The following is an 11940-nucleotide window of genomic DNA, read 5'->3' as shown; positions in this document are numbered from 1 at the left end:
GTGTGTGCGGTGTGTGTGTGTGTCATTAAAAAAGGCAAAAGCAACCAAGTGGCCATTTTCCTATAAGAGCAAATTGGCAAATAAAGCAAATTTTTTGAGCCCCAAAAATATTATAGTTCATGTCATTCGTCCATTCCTATAACCCCTCACCTCCAATCGCTCCCCTATCATCCATCCCATCATTGCTTCCGTTCGGCTCCTTAAGAATCCCTCCATCTCCAACACCATTATGCCCGACCCCACTTAATCGCCACCCGCTGGCCTCCCAGCATCCCTTCACTCCTGCTGCCCTCCCTCCCCATTTCTCTATGACAACTGCCTTTTGCTTAAGTTCCATCGCATCTTCTCCCTTATTTTCCAACTTAACTATGCCACACTGTTGTCTTCTTCCCCCCCCTTTTCCCTTTCATCAGAGTTCCTGTGCGAATTTGTATACCTCATCCATCCATTTAATTTGCTTCTTTAACAATACTTGAGATGGTAATACAGGGGCTGGGCACCGAACCACCAATTTTAAGGGGCCTAAAATGAGCCACACATGTCAGTAGTGGTGAAAATGTAGCCCCATGGATGTGTCAAAATAGGCCCTCCAGAAAATCGTCAGCTGAAACAAATATCGTTCTCAGAATTGGCCAAAATCTCAGTAGAAAAAACTGCTTCTTAAACCCAAAGGACAGGCCCGGCCTTTTTGAATTTACTATGCAATATTGCACTGTTTTGCTATTTCCAGGTGTTGTACTTTCAACTAAGCTAGCCTCTAGGCGAATTATCAGATTGACAGCAAATTGGGTCAATGCATTTAAAGACGCATTGCCAATGTTACACCTGTGAAGCTTCTAGGTCTTGTGAATGATGTGTTGTGCCGTACGTGATGATGATTTACTGTGTCTTGGCCCATGTAAAGCACGCGAAGATGGCTGTAACTTGACTGTAACCGGGTCAAGTTCACAGCCGCACACCAAAAGGTCCTGGCGCTGAACACATCTTTTATGCCAGTATTCATCCAAAGTCACAGCGACCTACTGGCAACAGGAAGTGGGTCTTCTGTGGACAGTGCCCATTGAATTTACATTCAAACTTGATTTGCTGGTCTCCAGTTGCAATGCTGGAAGCATAAAGCATCCAACAACCACAGAAGTTCACCAGAAGGCCATGTTACCGACAATAATGATGGCAAAAACCCATTTCATTTGCAAGCCTTTGATTATTTAAGTTTCTCTTGCTTGTTTGGGATTTACTGGTGAACTCTCCTGGTTCCCTGCCAGCAGCACGTCCCCTGGGGTTGGCTGGGTCCGGTATCGGAATCATCGCTCCCCTTTGCGGAGCACTAAAGAGAAGAAGCGGATTGAGGAAGATTGAGAGAAAAGAAACAGAAAGAAAATTGAGAAAAAACAAAAAAAAATTGAGGAACGAATCAGGGTCTCCAAGTAGGAAATCATCCCCCTAACTGGCCACCAATTCTGCCAGAGCTGACTATATTTGTTCTACTTCTTGGAGTAAAGTGTTTCCCCCCACAAGAAAATGACTCACATGATATCCATGATTTTTTGGAGAGACCGTTTCTGGAAGGCGTTGATGACATATTAGCTCATTAAAGATACCTGTTCTCGTCATGAACTGAACTATATCTGTCACTGACTTTGTGTGTGATGCAGAAGAAGAACCCATTCTGTCCTGCGACCGCAGCACCATAAGTGATTTTCCCCCACGGGAATTATTAAACACACACACACACACACTTGTTAAACGTCTCTTTGGTAGGTGTCATGCATTGTGAAAGGCAGCTCCTGTCACTGAGGAATCCAATAGGATACAAATGAGGCTTTTTCATGTTTATTCATTACAAATCATTACAATTTATCAGCTAAATGTGTATGTGTGTGTTGGTGGTTTGTGTGACTGTGTGTGTGTGTGTGTTCACCAGCTGTGATATTATCATCATACTTCAGCATGAATATGCAGCAGAGTATCTCTTGGTTTGTCATGGTTTTATTATAATCATCCTTCCTAAGTTCCCGCCCTTTTTGCTTTGTGAGTAACAGTTGAGCAAGTCTCGACTTTCTCCATTCCCTTAAGCACATTTACAAATCCTACTATGGTGATGGGTTGACTCGTCTTAATCTGCCACTTACCCAGAGTACTCTGCCTCTGATTGGCTTATCCTGATATTCTAACCCCAGGCCTATCCAATCTCACTCTTCATGCCTAAACCTAACCAACCATAACCAACCCAACCAACGAAGGCAACAAGTATAGCCAATTAGAGACACAGAGGCTGATGAATTTGTATTTTTTTGCATTTAGTTTGGTAATTGTCTTGCTTGTCAGCCCCTTTCTGTCAGTGTGTGCCAAATAAACTGTCTGTTGATTTTATTCTGCTGTGGTCCGACCTCCAGCTGCTCTGACAGTTTGTCAGTATAATCATATTAACTCCTCCTTTCTGTTGATTACAATGTCCACTGGGGCTGTTCAGAGCTGAAGCTGATTATACCAGTAACTGATTTTAATATATTGCCGTATGGCATTGATTTAGGCTATTAGATGATGTGATTCAAGTAAAATAGTCAAGAATGGAAAAGAAAATCAAGATTACCTTTGTTCACATCAATTTACAACCTTATTGAGCAAAATAATTCCTAGACTGTTTTCCCAAGATCCCAGTGGCCTGAGGCAACCTTTCAGCCTTTCTTCCTCCGGCTAGGAGATAGAAACGATATAAACACTCATCACAATAGAACATTGTCTGCTGCACTGCTTAACAAAGGATTAATAACCCAATCACAGCACGGAAATGAAGCTGTTTCTAAATAATAATGGCAATCTTTGAGGAACAGACAGCACCTACGTCAAAGCCGAGCTAAACACTCTACATGCTAATGTTTTGGCATTAAAAGTCACTTAGTTAGACAGAAGAGACAGTCGGTTAAAGGTTTCACTTATTGAAACATCTGAAGATCTAATCGATGCCAGAACATTGGATCATTGTTTTAGATGATCTGTCTATAAGACTTTGGTGATCCTTTGACTTTTCCTGTAGCGCCACCATAAAGATAACCATGATCTAAAATGATCCCCAGTAATAAAACAAAGGTGTCCAGCTGTTTTAAAGTGGAGGAGGAAGCGTGCATATAGATTCTGCAGTGTAGTCACTGACAGGAACTGCATCTATTTCTAAAAAAGAACCTAAGTTTCGGCCTCAACGTGGATTCTGAAGGACATCTTTTCATCAATAAATAGCACCAAGTACTTGTAGGATGTTCTTGGATATGAACTGGTACTTCTTCCCCTGATCTAAAGTTGTCTGCGAGTTAATTTTGACCATCCAAATATACTGATCTGGTTTGGCTCCAATTAGCCCTTTCCTCACAAGTATTACCAAAGTCAAAAGTCCTGAATATTTAACGATTCTTCCCTGTAGGTTTTACAAAGTACCTTGAGCTCTGAGAAGTTTTCATGGATGGAAACTCTGATGCTTAATTGGTTGAATCTTGCTGTGTGCACTCAGCCTGAGCGGTGCATCGGAGCTTAGCGGTATGCAGGTTGTCATTCGGTCAGTTCAAGCTGCCGATGATTTTCCCTGAGAGAGTGGCACAACTGAGATCTGTCTGTCCTTGGTCACACATCATTGGACTGTAACAGAGATTGTTTGGAGATTGAACACTACCAGGCTCTGAGGTGTCACTGTCGTCAACAGCGGAATAACTGTCCTGAATACTGAGGACATGTAATAATGGAGCTTCGGCTTAGTTCCTGTTTCAGCAACCTCGGAACTTATAAAATCATCCTCATGTCATCTGAAAAGTAATCAATACTACACTAAAGAAAATTCAATAAAACAAGGTCATTTTTAACTTCATGGTGCATCACAAAGTCTCTGGAAGTAACTGCCGTGTGTGTGTGTGTGTGTGTGTCATTGCTCAGCTTGATTCCAGATAATTTCAAAAGCTCAAGATAGAAATCTTGGTGCCTGAATAGATTTAGGTCTGAGCATAAGCCGCCACATCAAGGCAACAAATAAATCAGCATTTTATCACCTCAAACAAACAGAAAGAATGGAAGAATCTCATGTCCAGATAATTAGATTTAGAGAAACTATAGTAACGCTTTCTTCTCTGGTCTTCCCAAAAAGACCTTTAGACAAATGCAGCACATTCAGGGCATCCTTTAACAAGAACCTCCCCTTCTTCTGTACACTGCCTTCCAGTTAGCTACAGAATAGATTTATAAAGTGCTGCTGCTGCTTCATGAATCACTTACAAGATACATTTTCAGATCTTTAGGAAGCCCAGTGGCCCTCCGCTTTAAATATGAAGCTGTAGGTATCACAGTGACCCGAGTGCTGCAGGGATGATGTATTTTTGTAGTCCAACCCTGACTTGGCTCTGGTTCCATTGACAAAAAGCCAATGGGATTTTCCATTGAATTTTGGATTATTGCTTTGTGGTATATACTATAAACTATGTGGTGAACAAAGATGTGATACTCAGACGTTTTGTTCAGCAATATATTCTTCACAAATGAACACAACTTTTATGATTTTTGAAGCGTAAATGTGATCGCCGGAAGTAAAAAGCTAACGTTAAATAAACAAACTTCAACATCACCACCACTTATTACAGCCATCTAACCAAAAACCCATTCAAACAACCCACTGACTTTGATGAGAGGGAGCTGGAGGTGCAACAATGCTCACTCAGTTCCTGGTTTTAGCACTCATTCTATGACTCTAAGGGATTCCTACAGTGTCATACTTTGAAGGGAAGCGGAGGGCCACTGACCAAACGGCAGTATTTGTCGAGATGAGGGTGAGACCGGGTTGAAACGGGTGGAAAAAACCTAAATCATTTTAAACTCTCCCTTTCTCGCTCCCCAACAGTCGAATGGTTAAGTTGCATTTCCTGTCAGTCCATCAACTGTCCAATAAAGATGAAAATGCCCCCCCCCAAAAAAACTAAAAATCTGTTGTAACTAACAACCTCTGATTTAATTTCATTCTGTTTTATTTCATTTTGCTTTTTATTTTTAAATGTTGTTCCAATGCACCTCTTCTAATGTAAAGCCTTTTAATTGCCTTCTGTGTTTGAGAAGCGTCACATAAGAGAGTGTCTATATCTGTCCAATTTATAGGGAAAAGACAGTGGGATCAGAAAACTAAACTATCCCGACATGGCCACTGTATCCCTGAGACTCTGGTTGGGTTAATTCAGTGCTGCACCAGCTCCACCTATCCTGCTGTGTGACTATTTCCCCCCGGGGATCAATAAACTATTCTTTCAATTCTGCTCATCTGCTAATAAACAGGAAACTAAATGAACTTCTTATCTATTTTGGATTATTGGATTTGACTTATGCTGCCTCATAATACTACAAAGCACCAAGAGCAGCAAAACTGCAAAACTGCAAAAAAAAAAAAAAAAAGAATAATTTTTGCATTTATTGGATGATTTTCCTGAACTTTAAGCTGTAAAATGTTCACATCTATGGTTGGGATCATTACATATAGTATATAAAAATGTGAGTCTCAGATCTACCAGAAAGGAAGAATGAGTTAAACCAGAGGGGTGTTTAATACACACATGTGGAGCAGGAAATTGCAGCATGACCTGCTGTCAGTCACCGGAATTTGATTTCCGCATGTGTCACGGATGATGATGCAGGATGCGTAGTCAGTGATTTACCTGTCAGTCTGTAGAAGTTATTGCGTGTCTGTAAGAAGTCAATGTGAACATGAACCGGACCAGAACTACCAGTGGATCCAAAGCAATAAAACTACAGGTGTGAAGGTACCCTAAGAGTAGCACTCAGATTCATAAATAAATGCGATAAATGATGTGTTTTACTGGACTGTTGTGCAGCGACAAGGTTGTTGATAAGTTTGGAGCTCTAACTGTTGTGTTGACTCTGCTTGTGTCCCGGCTGAAGGTGTTCGAGGCGTCAGACTTTGGCTCTCACCCCCTGTTCTCAGTGGCACAGGGAGGAGTGGACCTGCAGCAAGTGAGTATGGCCGCTTGGGGGCACGGGGCAAGGGTCAAAGGTCACATCATCTCTGTCTTTATTCATCTACTAACAAGTTGCATTGACCAAAGATATAAAATCACACATAGAGATTTTTTAAAATGCTCAATAGATTTCAATTAAATGACTGCCTTAAATCCTAAACCTAAATTAAGAAATATCCCATTTATCGTCATTTTCACAACACAGGCCTTACATTCTCAAGACAGCCCCATACTCAAATACATTTTTATTTAATTTTGGAAGAAATCTCTTCTCATGTTGCCTTGAGCTGTGCAGGTAAACTTCTTTCAGCCTGGGACAGAGACAAAGGACCTGAATTCAATCACACTGCTATTGTGCTGTGAATTCACACACCGCTGCAGCCGGCAATGGCATCGTAAAAACAGATGATCAGAGTGGTCAAGGATCCCAGATTAACACCTCTGCACAGAGAGGCTCAATAAATATGACACTGCTTCTTCATGTGAAAAGCTAAAAAATACAGGGACGTGACCAAGGTTGAGTAAAGATGAAGGCCCTGGAGCAAACACAAAGAAATGGAAAGAAAAAGGAAGGAAGGTGACGGAAGACGGAGAGGAAAGAAATAAAAGTGAGAGATACAAGAAAGAAAATGATGGAGAAAAGGAAGAGAAAACAGAGATTGAAGAATATCTTCAGCCACATCAGTTTTATTCCGCCTGCTGAGATTAATGGCTGTTAAAAGCAGAGAGAAGTCAGCCGCCACACACTCCATACCTCAACCTAGCAGGAAGGATTATTACCATTTCCTCATGCGATGTCTGACTGGTCTGAAAGCAGCCTGAAGACCAAGTGAAAATGGAGTAGATGTCTTCTTGTAAAACATCCATCTACAATAATTGCAAGATTGAACTGGGAGATATTCTGTGCTGAGATTTGAGGTACAAGAGGGAGCTCCCACCGAGCACATGGTGCTCAAATGGTCTCAACACGTCTGCACACAGTGCTAATGATTTCTGTACAGCACAGCGACTGGGGCTGCTATCAACAGTAGAATCATAGTATTATCATTTTAATGCTTATATTACTTGAATAATACGCTTCAGAGCTGTGTGGCTGCTTTGTGATGGTTAAAGAGGAACTTAAGATGAGCTGTACACATACATAGATTGTTGCTGGTATGTGATGTTAATACCGGTGAAACTGGCGGAACCAACTAAAGCACATCCCTGTGGAGAATATAACGTAGCGTCAGTCTGACAAATGACTTCATACATGAACAAGAGATTTATTCCTCTTCAGTGGCAGTGAACACAACAAAATAATAACTATCAGAGCTGACAAACAGTATCGTTAACCATGACAAACAGCAGGGCTACCACTACAGACCAGGGGGACTCCCCCTCCCCTCCGGTGGCTAGTAGTCTTCCTAGCTAGGCTAGCTATGGATTCCTTACCCAAAAAAGGAAAATAGAGGATTTAACAGTGTGTGAACTAAATAGTTTGCCACCAACTCTGCTGGTTTACCAGTGTGCTTAATCTGTGGGAATAAATTATAATTATTAGTCTGAAATATGTGATGCAACTTGAGACATTTTCTTTTTGTGTTCTTTTGTGTAAAGTAAAGATTGCTGAGGCAACAAATCTTGGTTATGGTTAGGAAAATATAATGGTTTGGGTTACCCACATGTTAGAATAACGTTCTGGCAGAAAACATCTCCCAGTTGTGTGAGCCTCCTGGCGCCTGGCCAATCGCAGCGCTTGGGTCCTAAATGTGCTTTTAGTGACTGTAAAAGCTCCACTGGACCTTCTGTGTTTGACACAGAGTCCAACGGTAGCTGCTCATGACTGCCAGCACAGCAGGAATACACGTCGCTATCCAAGCTTCGGTGTTCGGTGATCAGTGTCCCCCCGTGTCCTCACACCCCCGCAGGGTCTAACAGATGTTTGCACCCCCACCCACCCGCCACCCTGTCCTTTGATGCATGTTTTGAATATGCTGTGATGCATTTTTGAATATGCTGAGAGTGAGGGTCCTCGCAGGATTTGAGGGTGTATTTACTCTTTTTTTCTGAATTGCACCTGCACCAAGAAACAGGCAGATTGTATTTGTCATTAATCTCTGCAGGTTTAGCTGGAGCTGTTTTAGGACAGTGTGATGAATTGTCTGTGTGCTGGCAGTACATCACAGTGTAGGTCAGGTCAGGATCATGCAGTTATGTTAAATCTACTCTTTGTAGACATTTGTTTTCCTCTGGAGAAACACACTTGACAAAATGATTACCTGCTTTGTCAAATGGTTTTTTTTTTGGACTTCTTTGTCTGAAACACATAATTTATCAGATATCTTCATTTTTGAGTTACATAATAGTCATCCATTTCACAATGTCTCGAAATGAACATGTGCTTTTGCGTTTATAAATGAAACCTGTAATTTTATCAGAACTTCAAACACATTTGAATTGAATGAAATTTACTCTGCTACTACTGGATTCCCCCCCTTAACTCTGCAAATACTGCTGCACAAATAGCTTTCATGTCAAGGGCAAGGCAGGGTGTTTAGATCAGACCATCTATAACTGAATGGTCTGAGGTCAGTTGTCAACAGCTAGTGTGTCACTGTCATTAGCTGAGTGTCCTTCAACGAGCCACCGAACCCACAATCAGTGCTTCCATTTATTTCATGTCAACGGAGAGTCCTCGGGTCAAACTCCTTGTGCATTTAAATACTTTTCATCAAGCTGCAGAGAGTGGTCATTATTTCATGGCCTCATATACAATATAAATATCCCTGTTGAAATGCTCCTCATTACAACATTCTGCTTTTCCTGTCTTCTACCTTTGCCAAAGAAAATGATGGTATGATGGTTTGTCAATGCTAGATAATATTAGCCCTATCACAGCGAGGCTAAACTGGGAAGTCATTTGATTGACAGCACAGAAAAACACAACACTTTGTAATAAGAGTGAAGAAGAGGACTGAAGTGACAAACTAACTGAATGATCAGGATACTTTGTTTTAGCTGAATTACTCATTTATATGTTTTATTTTTATGTGATTGCACATTCATTTACTTTCTATTTTGAAACTCTCTCGAATGTTAATCTTGACTTTTTATTATCTGATCGTGGGCACTAAATTATGGTTTATGGTTGAGGAAGTAAAATCATGTGGTTAAGGTTATAGAAAGATTGAGGTCACGCTATAATAACAGAAATGGTTGTTAAGCGTTGAGGCAGGATGTGAACGCAGGATGCTGGTGTTGCAGTCAATCATATCATCCAGATGTACTGTAGCTATTTTAGAGAGTACATTGCTAACATACAGTAGCAACTAATTACCACAGAATTCAAGATAAACTATAAAAAAGATTAGAATCTAAATAAAAATAGAGAAGTTTTACAATCATTTGAAAGTAAAAGAATAGAGATGGGAATCGAGAACCGGTTCCATGCCTCCGAGCTTATCGAATACATTTACATTGCAAAACAATGACGTCCAACTTTCGTGTTACACTGCTGTAAACTTGCAACAAGAAGGAGTCATGGCAGAGAAGTTGAAATGGTCCAAAGCATGGTTTCATTTCTTTTTCTACACATTGTTCCAACTCAGAGATAATAAAACCTGTGCCTACCTAGACCTTTATTCCACATAGAAAATTGATCAGGAATCCACAAACAATCTGACCAATAAGCAGAATTATTAAAAGTATTGGGTATCATATAGGTTATAATGGAGTTAGATGACAGCCCCGCTACATCTCAAACAGAAAGGGTACCTTTTGCAGCTGTATGTAAAGGGACATGACAAAGCGTTGGTATTTGACTCCCTGGGAATGAAAATGTGCTGGCTGTATTGTACATGACACTGACTGCGTGTGTATTAAATGCTTTGGCGTGATATCGGGTTGAATTAAGAGGCAAAACCTGCAATTGGCAAACTTAACGAGCTGACTGACCTGGAGACAGATTCACACTGGCAGAGACTCACACGGAAAGGTTAACATCAAGAACCTGACTGACTTTAATACAGGTAAACTGTATGTAAGAGACACATGACTGGACACAGCAGACAGATTGACAGAGTGACTTACAGACGAACTGGAAGAGGAGCACTGCCGTCCATCACGCTGACAGCTCCGTGTGCTTGAAACTTTAGCCAGTTTATATGTGTGTGTGTGTGTGTGTGTGTGTGTGTGTGTGCAACACTGTTTGTCAGGCACAGGGCCTTGGGAGTGTCAGTTAAAACAGCAGTAACACTAGCTAATGGAGGCTCTACGGGACTGATGGGAGGAGAGAGGGAGGGAGGAAGTGACAGGCAGAGACCAAAGAAGAGAGGAGAGTCTGGGGGAGGAATAAGCTCTCCACTTATGGCAGTCGATCTGTCCTCCAACCATAGCTGCTGCTGTCTATGGGTGGAAAGGAAATATGTGAGATGTACAATTTTGTTAAAATGTAAGTAAATTGTTCCGTAAGGTTTTTTTAGTTCCATATTTAAGCTGCTACAATTTGACAAACCTTCTCCACTGCAGAACAATACAAATGTTATCAGTGTGACAATGCACATAGATTACCAAGGCCATTACCTTTAATAGACATAGTCAATGACATCCCAGTTTCATTGAAAGAAAGAAAGAATTCATTTAATTTAATCTCTTAAATTCCAGGAATGAAGTAGCCCTCCAATTTCAACAGGAATTTATCCTCAAAATGAAATTTTTAACTGCCAAACTAGAACGAGACATACAGAAGTTTTTTCTGATCTGACTTCTCTATCAGCAGGATGACATCAATTGTCTGTTCCTTCCATCACTGCTAATCACTAAAATCAATCAAATTAATCTGATGTGACAACAAGGTTTGGTTTAGGCACAAACAATAACTTTTTGGTTAGAATTTGTTACAGTTAGGTTCATCGCCATGGTTACAATAATAAGACTGAGTTAAGTCTTGTGAATAATGTTTGTCGGGTTTAAAACGACCAACGCTGAATGTTGGTTAGGAACAGGAAATAAACCCGTGTTAAAAGTTATAACACTTCATGTCGCACCAGCATCTCAGACCAAAACGATGGGACAGAAATGGAATAAAACTGTCCACTGTTGTTGTTTTTGCCACTGATGGGCTCAGATTGTTATTCTAAGTGTGACGTTATGGAAAGCCTACAGAGACAGACCTTTACTTTGACAAGAAACAGCTGTATTATCACTCACCACTACTCCCGTATCATCGTAGCATTGTAACTTCATTAAAACACAGACAGAAACAAACTCAAACTGGGGGAGATATGGATGAAGATGGGGAAGAGAAGAGAGAGGTGGAGGACAGACAGAAATAGGACAAGAAAGACAAGAAAAAGAAAAAAGATTGTGATGAAACAAGGGCAACATGGAGGGCAAAGTGACAGATATAGGGATGGAGGGAAGGTTGGTGCAGAGTTAAGTGGCTATGTGAGGCGATTAATGCTTTTATTCATTATTTAGGTTACAGCCATGTGAAAGGGGAAGTAAGGAGGGAGGGAGGGAGTAATGGAGAGAGAGAAAAGAGATGAGGATTCATCTATTTGCGAGTACTCTGGTAAAATCACTCATTTGCTTTCTGTTGACAGACTCCTCTGCAGCTCTCAGAGACATTTCTGGGATTTAACATGAATCTTTATTTCAAGATTAGCTGTGAGGATTTCTTATTGATATCATCAGCTGGACACATATAACACTGACAGAAATCAAATACATTTGAGAGTTAGGGAATGCAAGTAAGCCCAATGAGTAAAAGTTTTAAATTAGTAAGTAAGAAGATAAGTAAGTTAGTGGGTAAGTATTTAAAAAATGGATTAGATATGGTGAAGCACAAATGTAAATACTGTGTGTATAAATCGAATTAGGAACATTTTCTTGAATCTTTTAAATGCTCCCGTCAAAATACGTCCACTGCTTGTTTCTGCCACTGACAGACTCAGGTTGT

At 40.7% G+C, this 11940-nt stretch overlaps 1 pseudogene; it reads left to right on the top strand.

Moving 5' to 3' along the window:
* The window catches only part of LOC118326702, a 79013-nt pseudogene that overhangs the window by 45009 nt on the left and 22064 nt on the right, over positions 1-11940 (top strand).

The sequence above is a fragment of the Morone saxatilis genome, unplaced genomic scaffold, assembly GCF_004916995.1.
Source record: "Morone saxatilis isolate NCDOM2014 unplaced genomic scaffold, NCSU_SB_2.0 Contig17, whole genome shotgun sequence".
Classification (NCBI taxonomy): Eukaryota; Metazoa; Chordata; class Actinopteri; family Moronidae; genus Morone; species Morone saxatilis.
Note: the sequence above shows the minus strand (reverse complement) of the source record. Positions and strands in the feature narration are given on the sequence as shown.